The following is a 16,737-nucleotide window of genomic DNA, read 5'->3' as shown; positions in this document are numbered from 1 at the left end:
GGTTGGACAATGTGGTCATGGTCAAGAAGGCGAACGGCAAGTGGAGAATGTGTGTTGATTTCACTGACTTAAACAAGGCTTGTCCCAAGGATAGTTACCCGTTACCACTCATTGATCAGCTGATAGATTCTACTGCAGGCCACAAGTTGCTCAGTTTCCTAGATGCTTTCTCTGGATATAATCAGATTAGGATGGATGAAGCGGACCAAGAGAAGACGTCCTTTGTCACCAGTCAGGGATTATTTTGTCATGAAGTGATGTCTTTCGGTTTGAAAAATGCTGGAGCAACGTACCAACGACTGGTCAATCATATGTTTCGTCCATAGATCGGGCGGAATATGGAAGTCTATATAGACGATATGTTGGTGAAAACTCAGGACGAGGATAGGCATCTGGACGACTTGCAGGAAACATTCGATACACTGAGGCAGTATCACATGAAGTTGAACCCTAGCAAATGTGCTTTTGGAGTATCATCAGGGAAATTCCTAGGGTTTATGGTCTTCTACAGAGGAATCGAAGGGAACCCTGACAAAATTCAAGCAATATTGAGTATGAAGCCTCCGAGCAATGTTAAAGAAGTCCAGTCCCTCACCGGACGAGTTGCCGCCCTCAACAGGTTTGTTTCTAAAGCTACTGACAAATGCCTGCCATTTTTTAAGGTTCTTAAAAAAGCATTTGAATGGACCGACGAGTGTCAGAAAGCTTTTGAAGATTTGAAAACATATCTCAACAAGGCCCCTTTGTTAAGCCTGTCCGTGCAAGGAGAAGAGTTGTATTTATATTTGGCAGTCACCCCACACGCAGTGAGTTCAGCATTAGTGAGGGAAGAAGACAAGGTACAAAGACCTGTATACTATACCAGCAAAGCACTGAGGGGAGTGGAAGGACGATATCCGTTAATGGAAAAATTGGCTTTTGCATTGATAACAGCCTCCAGAAAACTAAGGCACTATTTTTAGGCTTATGTTATTAACGCCATGACAGATCACCCACTCAAAAAGGCAATGAACAAACTAGAGGCTGCAGGACGTTTGATTCAATGGGCCGTCGAGCTCAGTAAGTTTGACATAAAGTACCAACCAAGGCATGCCATAAAAGCTCAAGCTCTGGCAAATTTCATTGCAAAGTTTACCTTAAATTGTGACGAGGTGGGTGAGAAGGAAAATATTAAGTGGGTCGTCTATGTGGATGGTTCATCTACACAGTACGGAGGAGGAATAGGTGTCGTTTTACAATCTCCAGAGGAGGACAAACTAAAAGACAAAGTTCGTTTGTAGTACCAGACAACTAATAATGAAGCTGAGTATGAAGCTCTTCTCAAAGGGATGGAATTGCCCAAGTCCGTAGAAGCGAAGTCACTCCTCGTCCTGGGAGATTCTCAGTTAATTATAGGCCAAGTGAATGGAATGTTTGAGGCTAAGGAAGAACGAATGAGGAAGTATCTAAACAGAGTGATGCACCTTATAAAAAAGTTTGAGGAAGTTAGCTTCGTTCAAATCCCAAGGGAGGAAAACATGGAAGCTGATGCCTTGGCGAGAGAAGCCTCAGCAAGTGAAGTCGTAGACAAATTTGATGAAATTCAGTATATGCCAAGTATAGACATCCCAGAAGTACAACAGGTGGAAGATAGAGCAAATTGGATGGCTCCAATTGTGTCATACCTAAAAGACGGACGACTCCCAAAAGAGAAGGACGAAGCTAGAAAGCTGAGGGTAAGGGCGGCCAGGTACGTTCTTATGGACGAGATTCTTTATAAAAGAGGTTTTTCCCAGCCTTATCTCAGGTGTTTGGCCCCAGACGAAGCGAACTACATAATAAGAGAAATTCATGAAGGAACATGTGGCAATCACTCAGGAGCCAGGTCGCTTGTCCACAAAATCGTCCGTGCAGGATATTATTGGCCAAACATGCAAGCTGACGCTAAGGCCTACGTCAAGGTCTGCGATCAATGCCAAAAGTTTAGCAACATCCCCAGGCAACCATCAGAGTATTTGACTCCAATGACGGCCCCGTGGCCTTTTGCACAATGGGGACTAGACATTTTGAGTCCATTTCCACTGGGTGTAAGACAGATGAAATTCCTCGTGGTTGGTATTGATTATTTTACCAAGTGGGTAGAAGCAGAATCCTTGGCCAACATCACACAGCAAAATGTCAAGAACTTCGTGTGGAAAAACATTGTGTGCAAATTTGGAGTACTCAGGGTGCTGGTATCGGACAACGAACGACAATTTGATAATGCACTTTTCAAAGATTTTTGCATACACTTTGGAATTCAAAATCACTACTCCTCACCAGCCCACCCACAAGCTAACGGCCAGGTAGAAGTTGCAAACCGATCCTTGTTAAAAATAATCAAGACTCGGCTTGAGGGGGCTAAAAGAGTATGGCCAGATGAGCTACCAGGTATTCTGTGGGCATATAGAACGACAGCGAGAACTCCTACAGGGGAAACTCCTTTCAAGCTAGCCTATGGAACAGAAGCAGTCATACCTGCAGAAGTGCATATGGCCAATCATAGAGTGGCGGCGTATCAAGACAAAGATAACGAGGAGCAACTCCATTTGAACCTTGATCTAATAGACGAGGTAAGGATGGACGCTGAACAAAGGATGGCAAGGTACAAAAACCTTATGGCTAGGCAGTATGATGCAATGGTGAAGCCAAGGCATTTCAACATAGGAGACCTCGTCCTAAAAAGGGTTTCCTTAGCAACAAAGAACCCAGCTCATGGGAAGTTGGGGCCAAATTGGGAAGGCCCCTACAGAGTCGTCAACTGCAAAAGACAAGGATTCTATTACTTGGAAGCCCTTGATGGGAGGAAGTTGGAGCATCCTTGGAATGTGGAGCACTTAAGGAAGTACTATTAGTAGAATGCCAGCCTGGAGGAGCATGACTCTGGATGAGCTCAGGGATTAAAAACTTTGCTATTATATTTTGTGTGGCTTTATTATTATGTTAAATTTATGGACAACGTTATAGTTTGTGTTGTTTAAATAAAGGCATTAGCCTCTGAAGTGTATGCCTCGTCTTAAAACAATACATTATGTTATGTATATAATGTTGTGTGCAATATTTTCATGTAGCTAAGAGCTGAAAAGTTCAAGACGAGAAAATTCTCTAGACGCGGAGATGTATCGCCAAATTTTTCCAAGGCAAATTCGTCCAAATAAAAGGACGAAGTGAAATTTATGTCATCCAAGTAAACTCGTCCAAATCAAGGGACGAGGTAAACTTGATATCCAGGCGAACCCGTCCAGGTAAAAGGATGAGGTAAAACTTACGCCGTCAAGAAGTTAACATTTACTCGTCCATACAATGGACGAAGTAAAATATTATGCATGTCCCAAGTATGAACGAGGAAATGCATAGACGAGTGTCTTTGGAACCAAAAATATTTCGGTCCATGGATGAGTAAAAATGCAGAGTCTCAGGACGAAAATTAGCAAAAACAAAAGATGAATAATGCTGAATTACTACTTCATATGGATAAATCACACTTAGTGAAATTCCAACAAAAATGGTAAAAATATATGTAAAATGGACGAGCTAAGCATCAGGTCTAGCATGTGAAAATAAAGACTCGTCTGTGCACATATTAAAGAAAGATAACAACATTCATTCAACTGTTTCAAGGGCGGACAACTAATGTCCAAACACCCTTGTAAAATTAAAAATTGTTTTGCGTAAGCTCGTCTTTAAACTATGGACGAGCCAAGTGTACTTGCATTACATAGAAGGGTCCTAAAACAATGGACCAAAATAAAAATAAAAATACAAGGATAACTAAGTTAAAATTTCGTCCTTAAGCTGGGGGAGCGTCAACATGGGAGTTGTCCTGAGGAGGCAGAGTCGAGGCGTCGTCTTCAATATTGACATCTTCAGAGCCAGTTTGAAGGAGAGAGCTGGTAGCAGCAGCATTCAAATTAAGTTTGATGGAGCTAAAGTCAACTTCAGGGAAGTTTTCTATAGCCTCCATTCTGAAATCCTCAAAGCCAGCTGCATAGTTGGTGTCCAGGAGATCAGTATATTGTTTGGACGCCTTAAATTCAACCACTGCGTCCTCTTGTGCTTTGGAGAGAAGAGAACTCAGCTCATCATTCTTTTTCTGGAGATGATCAAGACGAGTATCTTTCTCCACAGCATCAGCTCTCAGCTCCTCGACCAAATTTTCTAACTCCTTCGCCTTCTCTTTAGCCTTAGCAGCTACCTCGGCCCACTTTTTGGATTCAACCTTCACCTCTTAGATCCTCGTCTCCAGCAAGACCCTCGTCTTGTCCAGCTCTGTAGCTTGCTTAGAAGTCGCCATAAACTTGGACATAGCCTATAAGAGAGGACGAGTAAGGAAAGTTAACAAAATAAACCTCTTATTATAGCCAAGATGAACTCAAGAAGTCCATACCTTAAAAAGGTCATGAACACCTGAGTGTTCAAAGTCCTTTAAGGACATGTCATAACAGGCGTTTATGTCTTCATCAAGCACAGCACTCTGGAACCGTTCCCAGGCCAAATCTTCATTCTCAACAATATTTGAAGCAACCCTTTGGGAAGGCTGGGACGAGGCGGCAATAGTCGTCTTGGGTGTAGGAGTCTTGGACGAGGGGGTCTCAATTGGCGTGGACGAATCGACATCAAACACTTGGGTAGGTGGTTGGGACGAAGGTAGGTTGGGCTTCGCTTGGGACGAGCCATGTTTAACTTTCTTGCTTCGACGGCTGGGGAGATTTCCTAAATCCAGAGTTTTGGACAAAGTCTTCCTTTTCTCCCCAGCCAATGGACGAGATTGAGGCTCTCCCTCAAGACGAGTCCCTTCACCAGCTACCTCCTTCCCTTTGTTTCCCGTCATTGTTGCCATTCCTAAAAAAAAAAAAGGAACAGATCTTTTAGAACAAAGACGAAAGACAAACAACACCAGGAACACTTAGAATTTTGAACTTACTTCTTCTTACTGTAATCTCGTGTGCAAGAGCTTCTTCAAACGGGTTAGGACCAAGTCCCCACTTGGCAAGTCGTCTGAGTGTAACTAAGGAATGGAAGTCCCTGTCTGAGTGTAAACGAGCCCTGTGGACGCGGTCACGGTGAAATTTGCTGAGGGAAGGTCGTCCAACGGCTAAAAGAAAACAAATAAAAGTTAGGCATAAAAAATAATAATAAAAAAAAAAAAAAAAGATAAGGACTTTACCCTCTGGACGAAGGTTCCCTAAATCCCCAGTATAAGGACTAAACGTATCCCGCCCACTGTCCGCAGGGCTGCCAGCCCAAAAGCCAGAGACAAAGAAAAACTCCGTCTTCCATTTCCTATCAGACGAGGCCAAGGACTTGATCAATCTACAATCACTACCCCTAGCTGTGAACTGATAGAAGCCAAGGGATTGATGAATTTCTGAGGGTTTGTAACAGAAGAGAAACTCGTCCATGGTAAGGGGACGGTCCCCTCCAAATACTTCCCTCCACAAAATTTGCATGGAGATAATCAACCTCCACGCATTAGGGTTAAACTGACATACTCCTAAACCTAACCTACATAGTAGTTCTCTGATAAAAGAATTTAATGGAAATCTTAGACCCCCCAAAAGATAGGCCTCATAGACACCTATCCCAAAACGAGGGTCACAACACCATTCTCCACGGACTGGCAATCTAGGATTAAGCTCGTCTGGGATTTGGTACCATGTCCTAAGATTGTTCAACCTTTGCTCATCTGTCTTAGAAGGAATATCTACAGCGCAACTAAAGACAGTGGTCTACTAGTCCGAAGAATTAGGGGGAATGTTGGACGAGGTACCTGCCCGGGACCCTGAGGCCTTTCGAAGTTGATCTTGAACAACTGCCAAAGGAAGCCCAGGGACGCCAGAAATGTACTCGTCTGAAGAATTCCCCCCACTGCTATCACTAGTACTACTAGAGTTATTGGAGCTACTCTCGTCGTAATACTCGTCTATCTCTTTCTCTACACTATCACTAGACGAGGAGATAATTGTTGCTGACATTTTCTTTGAAAAGAAAAATTGAAGAAACCTAAAAGACGAAGGAGGAGGGAATACCTAGTTCTAAGATGGATGAAGGCTATAGACGCGTGAAAACTCCTAGACGAGGCTCTAGACGAGGAATGTCAAAGGCAGAAAATTCTAGAAATGTGAAGGACACAGGAGGGATTCCACTATTTATAGGATGTTGACCTGGGCATTTAAAACGATGTCACCAATACGAGAGTAACACATGGCGCCTACCTCGAAAAAATGAATCGACGAGATTAATCGCCAATAAGATACTGACACGTGGCATATTGATTTATTTTACATCAGCTATAAACATCTAAGGACGAATTGACAACTCACCCCATTAATTGAACGACCCATATGGACAGGGGGCAACTGATGGGGAAGGAAAAAGTATCCAACTCCCAGGTCATCCACACACCTCGTCCAAGAAATGGGGAAGGAAAAAGTATAACTCCCAGGTCGTCCACACACCTCGTCCAAGGAAAAGGAAGGGGCCTTTGCCAATTAAATCAACGTTCATCCTAATCAGTCTCCGTCATCCTGAGGGACAAAGACGAGACATTGTAATAATGTCTTGTCCATCCTTGATGACGGACGAGCTAGGCATTATAATAGTGTCTCGTCCTTTGTAAAGGTAAGACGGACGAGATGAGACGTTGCGTCTGTTCTCAACGGATGCAATGTTCCATCAACCGTTCTATAGTAAATGATTGAGCATGGAATCTAAGTATTGTAACTTCCATAACAGTTATAGCGGTTACTCCCGAGACCCGTAATGACTGGAGAAGTTACAAGGTAACCGCTTTGGGCGAACACTATATAAAGGACTCGTTGGCAGAGAAGCAAGGTATGAAAAAACATTCTAAAAAATTCTTGATAGCACTTTCTTTCTTTCGACGATTAGCAAAAAGATTAACTTTGCCATCAGAGGACCCTTGGCCGGCCTCCACCGGTCTCCTCTGATCCTATTTTGTTTTCCAGGACACCCTTCGAGATCAAGACCCGAAGATCTTTAGCCCACTGATTTCCTTGCGAACATCAGTGAGATTTATTATTCATTTGACAGTCGTTAAGAGAATAATAAATCTCACAGCGATCCAGTTCAATATGTCTTAACTCTTAAAATATATCAACACATCAACTAGAAGTCTTCACTTCCATGATCAAGACAAATCATCTTAGTTGATATGTTATAGTCTTTGCAGATGAAACGCTCAATTTCATCACTGACTACGAACTAAAATTCTGAGTTTACAAAGAACCTGTGATTTATATCTTCTGTGACTTTTCACATAAATCACATACTATGCATTTCATGAACTATATAATAATGTTTGAATATTCGTGTTGCCATTATTTTAGATAATAATAAAACAACTTTCTTAGCTACCAAACAAAAAGTGGCAAAGTAATCACCTTTTTTATTTTTTTATTTTTTGAAGAAAAAAGAATCAAAAAAAGAATTGTTGTGTTGTTTATTTTAAGAAGAAAAAGGGAGAAAATTTCACAAAATGATTTGTATAAAGAAAAAGAAAGTTGAGAGAGACTGAGATTAGGAAATAGAAACGAAGAGAGAGAGTGGATGTTATTAATGGGAGAAAGTTTCGTTCGATTCTTGCTGTGTTTTTATTAACGGTGGATGTTAACACCATTTGTGTTGATGGATTAAATTGGCCATTTTTTACAAATTGTGGATGTGTTTGGTATTTCCTCAAACCTGATGGTAGTTTTCTGTAATTTACCCTTTATATTATTATATTACCGTGTAGTTAATTTCTTTTTCTTTTTTTTTAATGGAGATTTCCTATTGCCAATGCCATGTTATTAAGTAATGAGAGAATGTTATAAATAACAAATATACATGATAGTGTTGCTCATTTTAAATTAATGTATTTGTCTTTGGTTTTGAGATTTGCTTAATTGTTTTAGTTTTTATCTCATTGTATTTGCTTAGTAGTTTAAACTTATTGTTCATGCTTTTTTTTTTCTTTCTTTCTAAGTTGACTAAATAATTAGTTTATAAAAATCAATATAGGGCACAACTTTGTTAAGTTAAAGTTATTCATTAAAAAAAAGTTAAAGTTAATTTACGAAATAAAACTTTTTTTTTTTTATCTAACCTAACCTATTATGTTTTCTATTCCAACTCCAAATTTTATTGCAACTTTTTATTGCTCTCTTAATTTATCTGAGTTGGTTGAAAATTTAGTTCATGTTTATGTTGATGTTGTTTAATTTGGTTTTGTGTGAAACTTTGTGGAGCTTAAAACCCTATTATAGGTACCATAGGAGTGCTTCACATGTCCTAGGCCTGCTAGGCGTGCTTGGCATTCACCTAGGCATGCTTGGCAACCACCTAGGCCGTCCTCGGATGGCTTTGCATTCACCTCGGAATGCTTTGTATTCACCTCGGCATGCTTGGCATTCACCTCGGACGGTGTCCTTGGAGTCCCACATCGAAGGAAAACCCCCCCACTTGCCGCCTTATAAGCTTTGAAGCGAAGGAAGTAGTGTACCATTAGTTTAGTTATTCGAATAATTATAAACTAATGGTACACTACTTCCTTCGCTTCAAAGCTTATAAAGCAGCAAGTGGGGGTGTTTTCCTTCGATGTGGGACTCCTAAGACACCGTCCGAGGTGAATGCCAAGCATGCCGAGGTGAATGCAAAGCATACCGAGGTGAATGCAAAGCATACCGAGGTGAATGCAAGGCCATCCGAAGACGGCCTAGGTGGTTGCCAGGCATGCCTAGGTGAATGCCAAGCATGCCTAGCAGGCCTAGGACGTGTGAAGCACTCCTATGGTACCCACACCTATATTTATGTAAGATTGCCTATGCATAGTTTGGTTTGCCATTAGAATCTTGGTATGAAATAATTAATTCCTAACAACCAAATTCTTTGGGATGGTTGCTTCTAGTTTCTAGAATTCTAATCAAGACTAGTTTTGATGTGTGCTATATCCATAAAGGCATAAATGTGTATAACCAATAAGTCATTACTTGAGATGCTACGGGTATAAACATGTCTAAAAAGGCTGTTTACAATTTTACTATATCAAAATAAGCAATAGTTTAATTTCTAGTTTATACTCTGTTTGTATTAATTTGAGACCAATTTTTTTAAATTCTCAGTTTATGCTCTGTTTGTATTAATATGAGACCCTTTTTTTTTTTCTTCATTTGTTTGTGTTTGGATTTAATTTAAGTTTATGGTGGTTGTGTTTTTGTTAATTTTACTTTAAGTTTGATTAATATTTTTCATTTAGTAATTTAATGTTTCATATCGAAGATAAGAATTTTTAGACTGGAATCCTAATGTACAAGAGGAAGAAACAAAGAGTTGTTTAAATTTTCATACACAATAACTTTCACGTGCATCACACGGGTTAATGACTAGTAATATATAATTCATGAGCAACATCTTTTTCTTTCAATGGCTTGTAGAGAACATTTATGGGCTAATGTTGCCGATACTTTTTGAATTAAAGATGAAATAAAGAACTTCTCTCTAACACCTCATATTCTCTGTAAATTTAAAAATCAAAATAAGAAGAAAAAAAAATCATTTTCCAATTACATAACATAGCTGTTAGAAACGGCCAACAAAATAAGATCAACATTTTTTAGAAGATAATTAGATCAATTAGATCTAATCGAACAATTTCAAATGAGTTTTTTTTTTTTTTTAAGAAGAATGCTGCAATTTTATTAAAGAAGATCAGTCATATCGACTAAGATTACATACATATCTAGTAATGTTGTGAACAATAAAAATTTCTTTGTCTCCTAATATGTAAAAATAGAAAACCATTAAAGGTTTCTGCTTGAAATTTTGCCTCTTCAATCAAGTGACCATTAGAGGCAAAAAAAAAAAAAAAAAAAACATCCTCTCTCTTCAACTCATTGATAACTATCTCTAAATTTCCCTCAAGAATAATAGAAGGTAGATCAATTTCTTGAGCAAAGGTTAAAGCCTTAACTGTTGCCAAAGCTTCAAGCTGCAACAAAACCAGGTCAGGCTACCTTCTTAGCCATAGAAGCTATAACTTGTCCCTTTTCATCTCAAATTACAACACCTATACCAGCTGAATTTTCTTCTTTTAATATGACCCCATCAAAATTGATAATGAGGCATGAACTTGGAGGGGATTTCCACTTAAGCCTTTGAGGAACCCAAATGACTGAATCTTGAGGTTTTGGGGGGATAGTTTGAATGAAACCATTTAAGGTAGCCAACACATCTAGAATGACGTGATTAATAGGATATTTTTTGTTGCTTGATCTCAAGGGTTTCTTTTGATACCAAATGTACCAAATAGTTTGGCCAAATAGATCCAAGTTCTTGTTTGTATTGATCACTTATTGCACTAATTCCCCAAACCGATTGAAATGGGAGGAATAGCGAAGATTCCAACATGGATTAGAATCCCAATCTAGAGAGAGAGAGAAGGGAACTACCATAATGCATGGTTAACATCTTTCTGGAGCTTGCTAATAGTTGATGATGTGTTGAAATTGTCAGTGAGTTGTAGGCTCCAAATCAGTCCAATGGGTACCTGTGGAGTAAGAACAAAGGGACCAAACAAAAGGCACCGGTGTGGTACCGGCCAAGAACCCTCTGAAAGTCAAGTTAGTGAATGAGAAATCTCTATGAACTCTTTAGTGAGAGAGCTAGGGATTTTCTGCGTACCTGAGAAAAGTGAGGGTCTGGTGCTTATATAATGGTGAGTGGTGAATCGAAATCTCTTCAAAGTATGGATCTTTCTTTCCTGGGAGGGTTTGGCACTTAGGGTTTCCAAGATTTTAAGATACCTTTCCATATGAGAGCGATATGGGTAAGTAATGGGCTTTGTCTTACGTGTTACGCAAGATGTTTCCATGTACAGGTATTTGTGGGGATCAAGCCAAGCCACGCTGGACTCGTTAACCTCTCCACCCTGTCGGCCTCTTCACCTCATCCAAGGGTCCCTCGTTGGCTTACAGAAGTGTCTGTCGGGTTGTCATTGCAAGGTTGTCGTTTGTGTTACTGTTGCCTTAGGTCTTTTGTTTGTTTCTGTGAAGCTGACAAGCCCGTGGGCGCCGTTGGCTCCCTTGCGTGACGTGTCTAGGAGTATTGAATTTCTGTCTAAAATACCCCTATCAACAGTGATCACTCAGGTCTTCTAAAATGACTCTCCTTCGAACAAGGTTTGTTTTAGCAGGAATAGAGTTTTTGGTTGCTCACCATTGAAAATTTCTCACCTTATTTTGGACAAAGATCCCCTAGATTTTCTACCCAACCTCTTAACCTATAGCTAATGGTACTGAATTTGCAACAAACTAATCTTAAGCCAAGAACTTATACCCCGATTTCATAGTGAATAGATCAGATTGGTTGTGAGGCCAAAAAAGTTTATCTTTAGTAGGTTTTCAGAATCAAATCTACATCTCGGGGATCAAACAAATGGTTCAAAATATTTTTGTGACTAGATTGATTAAAGTACTAACCTGAGGATCTGCAAATTCATCATCAATTGGAAAAAGAATTTTGGGTTAATCAATGGAGGGTAAACACAAGTATGACTAGATCTGAATGGATTCACCAGTTCCTACTCACCATCTTAAGCCTTCTGCAAAATATCTCTACCCTTTAAAATGCTTCTCCAAATATAAGAACCAATCATTAAATCTAAGGCATCCATAATTGAGCAATGGGAGGAAAACTTTGTCTTGAAAACTTGGTAAAATAAAGAGTTTTTATTATGGAGAAGTTTCCAAGCTTACTTGGCTAATAGCGTATCGTTGAAAGCAACCAAATCCTTGAACTCCATACCACCTTCATTTTTTTGGCTTGAATGGATCCTCCTATGTTAATCCAATGTATTTTCTTGCGATTCCCTCATTGACCCCACTAGAATTTTCAGATCAAACTCTCAATATCGTTGCACAAATCCAAAGGGAAGTTTGAAACAACTCATTATGTAGGTGAGGATGGCTAGCACTAATTTTTTTTTTTTTTTAGAGAGTTTCAACCTATGGCGTTCCCTCCTAATGATAGCTTTTTATCATCAAATCAAGACACCAATCGGTTTTTTGTGTAGGTAGGGATTAAACCTTAGATCTCTTAGTCAGCCATTAGAGATTTTACCAGTTAAGCTAACTGGAACCCACTTAGCACTATAGCTTTAATACCTCTAATATATCATCATATACTATATACTATATAATAAAAGTTGGACTTCAAACCCGTGATTGCAGCAAATTATAATCATTTTAAAATTGGGGTCGGAAGTAATGGACTCGCGGTCACATTAAGTGACTGCACCAAATTACAGTGATAAAAACAAAAAGTATTTGTTCTTATCAACTTCTTTGGATAAAGTAACAATAAGGGTATATTTGGTGACAGCTTTTTTGTCTTATTTTCTGTTTTCAAAAACAATTTTCTATTTTTGAGATTAAAAAACTTGTTTGGCAACCCAAAATGAACAAAAAGCAAAACTGTTCTCAAAACTCAATTTGTAAAGGAAATTGAAAACATGCAAAATGTTATTTTCAGTTTATAGTTTTCAAAAGTCAATGAAAACATATGTCTAATTTAATGAAAACATGTTTTTTATTTCAAAAGTGTTAATTGCAAAGTACTTGCCTGGATTTTACACCCTAAAGTTTGAAAATTTTGATTTTACATCCTAAAGTTTGATTCCATTAGCAAAACTACACCCCCAATTAGTTTTGGTTATTAAGTGACAAGTCATTATTCTGACTTTTTTTTTTTTTTTTTGGCCAAATTAGTCCTTAAATGACCCATTTAACCCAAAAATCAACACAAAATCTGGAACTTCATAAGATATCGTTTCACCATCTTAAATGAGCATATTCCGAAATCAAAACATCAAACCTATCCTAGGGTTCTCTTCTACTCATTGTGCCCCATGAACCCAGCAGCCATGGCAAGGGCTTATATAAATATAGAGGCATCACTCTCCCAAACTAGCACTTGAATTTGTCTGACTCTAGCATATAAAGAAAGAAAGAAAGAAAACCCACAATAGTACAAGCAAAGCCTGTAAATTTGATGATGACCAACTCTTTTTCAATGTCACACCATCATCAGCTCCATTGGTTTCTTCCTATAGCCATATTCTGCATGCACTTCTGCTACTTATTTTTTGGAGTTTTAATCCTTAATTGATACTTCTTCTATTTAGACCATAATTCTTCATTTGATGGCCGAGACAGACATGGTGGATTGCCTATATATTTTTCTTAACCGTCAGATCATCTCGCTGTCACTATGGTTGCTGGGTTAGTGGGGTTCACAATGAGTAGAATAGAAACTCAGGGGTGGGTTTGTTGTTTTGATTTGGGAATAGGTTCAGATGGTGAAACATTATCTTATAAAATTCCAGATTTTGTGTTGAGTTTTGAGCTAAACAGGTAGTTTTAGGGCTAATTTGGCATTAAAAAAAAAAGTCAACATGATGACTTGTCACCTAACAACCAAAATTAACTGAGGGTGTAGTTTTGCTAACGAAACCAAACTTTAGGGTGTAAAATCTAATTTCTCAAACTTTAGGGTGTAAAATTCAAGCAACCCTAAACTTTAGGGGTGTACTTTGCAATATACCCATTTCAAAAATACAAGAAAATTGTTAGTTTTTGAAAATAAAAAACAAAAATTGTTACCAAACATCACCTAAGCATCCCTATTGCTTCTTTGTTTTTTTTTTTTTTTTTTTTTAATAAAATAAAAATTTTATGTTTTAGAGTTTAAATTCAATTAGGATGTTGCAAAAAAGCTTTAGTTTACACCTTCCAATAGTTGTATGCCATATCAGCATTTTACCAAACAACCCATGCAACTTACCACACACAATATCAACTTATTTATAACATATTTCAAAAATAAAAATCAGAATCTCCTCTTTAGAAAAGGTTGCACCAATCCAGCCACCCCGCCATCCGGCCACAGATGCCATTACACACCACCGGAGATGCTACCATCACCACCGTCTGATCTATTTTCCCACCCTCCACATCAACAACAAATCAGATGGTGCCAAACACGCCACCTAAGAGAGCAAAGCTTCTTAAGAAAAGAGGGATATCGAAGACTTTGGACTAAAAGCAAGAAAGGAAATTCAAGAGCAAACTCTTGTGGGTCAAAAAGTAATTATGTTGTTGGCTTTAATTGTGCTTCAGATTGCACACTTCACAAATCTCATACTCGGTCTTGTGGCTTGGAAATTAAATTAAAAAAAAAAAAACCATTATTTTAGTAAAAATCTAATGAAATTATGTTGCTTGGTTTGTCGTTTATTGTGTTTCAAATTAACTAAATGAATTTTTTTAGCATAAATTTGAGTCCATTAAAAAATGAATTTTTAAGCAAAAATGAATTTGGTCTTGATGGTGGTTATGGGTTCCAAGTCATATTGAAGATTATGTGTACTTGGGTTTCTTTTTCGAAGTTTCAGAATTGATATTCTCAACCAATTTTTGCTTCCCAAACCCATTTTCCTTGATTGATGTCCAGATTGTTGTTTCAAATATGTTGTTTTTGATGTTATTGTGCGTGGGGGAGTAAATCGGGCATTATTGGCAATAGCATCTCCGGTGTTGGTGGCGGTTGAATCGGTGTTATTTGTTCTAAGGAAGAGGTTTTAATTTTTAATTTTGAAATAGATTATAATTTCGTTGTTATTGTGTGCGGTAAGTTGTACTCTTATTTTAGTAAGAGAATGACGTGGCATTTAATTATTGGGTACATTAGGTGGCAAAAAACATGGCTTTTACGCCATGACCGGACTCAATTTACACTCTTATTTTTAACTTATGTTTCTCCTTTTCTTTTCTTTTTTTCTTAGGATAAACATGCATCCTCCACCATCTTTTTCCTAATAATAAAGTATCAAATTTGAAAGTTAAATTTTTTTTCTTTTGATAAAGTAACAAAAAATAGCTAATATTCATTAACTTTAATGTAAACTTAAAATAAATACTAATTTATATAACGTTAACTTTTCTCTTTTTGGTATAAAGTAACAAAAAAAAAAAAAATGTAATTGACGTAGACTCCTCATTTTTCTTTTTGGTTTTTTGGGTGTATTTTTCCCTTTCTTACCATATGGTTTCTTGATGTATTCTCCCTTTCTTCCATCTACCCTAAGTATCAGCCTTGCAGCTTTGTAGGAATGTATTTGACTTCTTCTTTTCTCCTTTTACATTTTATTTTTTCATCAATTTCCCTTCTCCTACCTATTCTACTTATCAACCTTACAGATTTGTATTTGTATTCTTCTTCTTTTTTTTCCCATCAAATTAAATATGTTCAGAGCAAAGGTTGACTTTTGTTTAAGTTATTTTCTTAACTTTGATCTAATTTATATGCTTATTATGGTCTCAAAATCGATGGTTTATCTTCCTGCAAACTAATAATAGATTAACTTTAACAAAAATCTGCTATTTTGTATATATATATGTGTGTATGTGTGTGTGTGTTCAACCCGCGGATACTTAACCAATCCTTTAACTCAGCAACAACATACCTGATTAATATCTTCTTCTTTTTTTCCTCGCTCTCTTTTATTTAATACATTTGCAACAAATTTAATCTGTGCAAAGGAGAAGAAAAATGAAATTACAATATTTACACCGACAACCATCAAACTACAGCGAGATCCAAAAGAAACAAAATGCGATCTGCTACCCCAAATTAAGTTACAAAAAAAGTTATGAATTTTTAGCCAGGCAGCTTCCACATGTTATTGTGTCCAAGTAAAACCTAAGACCTCCATTTTGTCCTCCACCCTTTTTGTCCCCCTCTCATATTTTTGTCAGGAGACTTTCACTATTTCAAAAAGGTAAATGTTAAAAAATGCCATACGAGTATTGATTTAAAAATCATTTTTAGAAATATTTTATGAGAAAATGATAAAACAATTAATTTTGTTGACAACTTTTTATGTTTTTCATGAAAATTGTGTCAAAACTTTCTTATTATGATTTATTAGCAATTATCTTAAAAACGTCCATTAACATGACCCTCTCAAAATGATTATCTCAGTTTTAAACTGCTTCTCAGAAAAAAGGAAAATAATAATAATAATAAAACTTCGATGGTCCAATGGCGTTGATTTGGGCCCCCTTTATGCCAGACTTATTTAAGTTTATGGCCCATACAGGTAGGTTTGGGACAGTGTGCTAAGTTGGGCTTGTGGAAATGAAGGTGCTAAGTGAATTTTTATTTATTTATTTATTTTTATTTTTTTGGGGGTCGGGGTGGGTGAGAATACGAATTTATACGTGGAGAGAAATTTTATCTCAATCTTACATAAACACTCAATTTTACATTTCATTGAGTTGTCAAACTGATGATGGGATCAACATCACTCTTACATAGATCCAGTGCAAACACTCAATTTATAATTTATTTTGCAACTGTAACAATTTGACATATTTATTGAATGTGTCCCTAAATTTATTGATTTTCTCTAATAAAGATGAGCGAAACTTTAAAAAATTATGTAGCTTAAGCTCATCCCTTAAAAAATGTCAAGGATTACGTGACAATTTAGTGTTAATTAACTTTCAAGTGTGACATTAGGGACATATACGGCCATATCAATTAGTAAAGAGGGATGTTTGAGATACTATAAAGTTTAGGCTATTTTTTTTTTTTTTTTTGCCATAAAATTTGCATAAATTTCGTTTTTCATCCCTAAATTTTAAAAGTTCAATTTCATTT

This window comes from Quercus suber, unplaced genomic scaffold, assembly GCF_002906115.3.
Source record: "Quercus suber isolate HL8 unplaced genomic scaffold, Cork oak 2.0 scaffold_128, whole genome shotgun sequence".
Lineage (NCBI taxonomy): Eukaryota > Viridiplantae > Streptophyta > Magnoliopsida > Fagales > Fagaceae > Quercus > Quercus suber.
The sequence above is the reverse complement of the archived record's forward strand: the minus strand, read 5'-3'. Positions refer to the sequence as shown.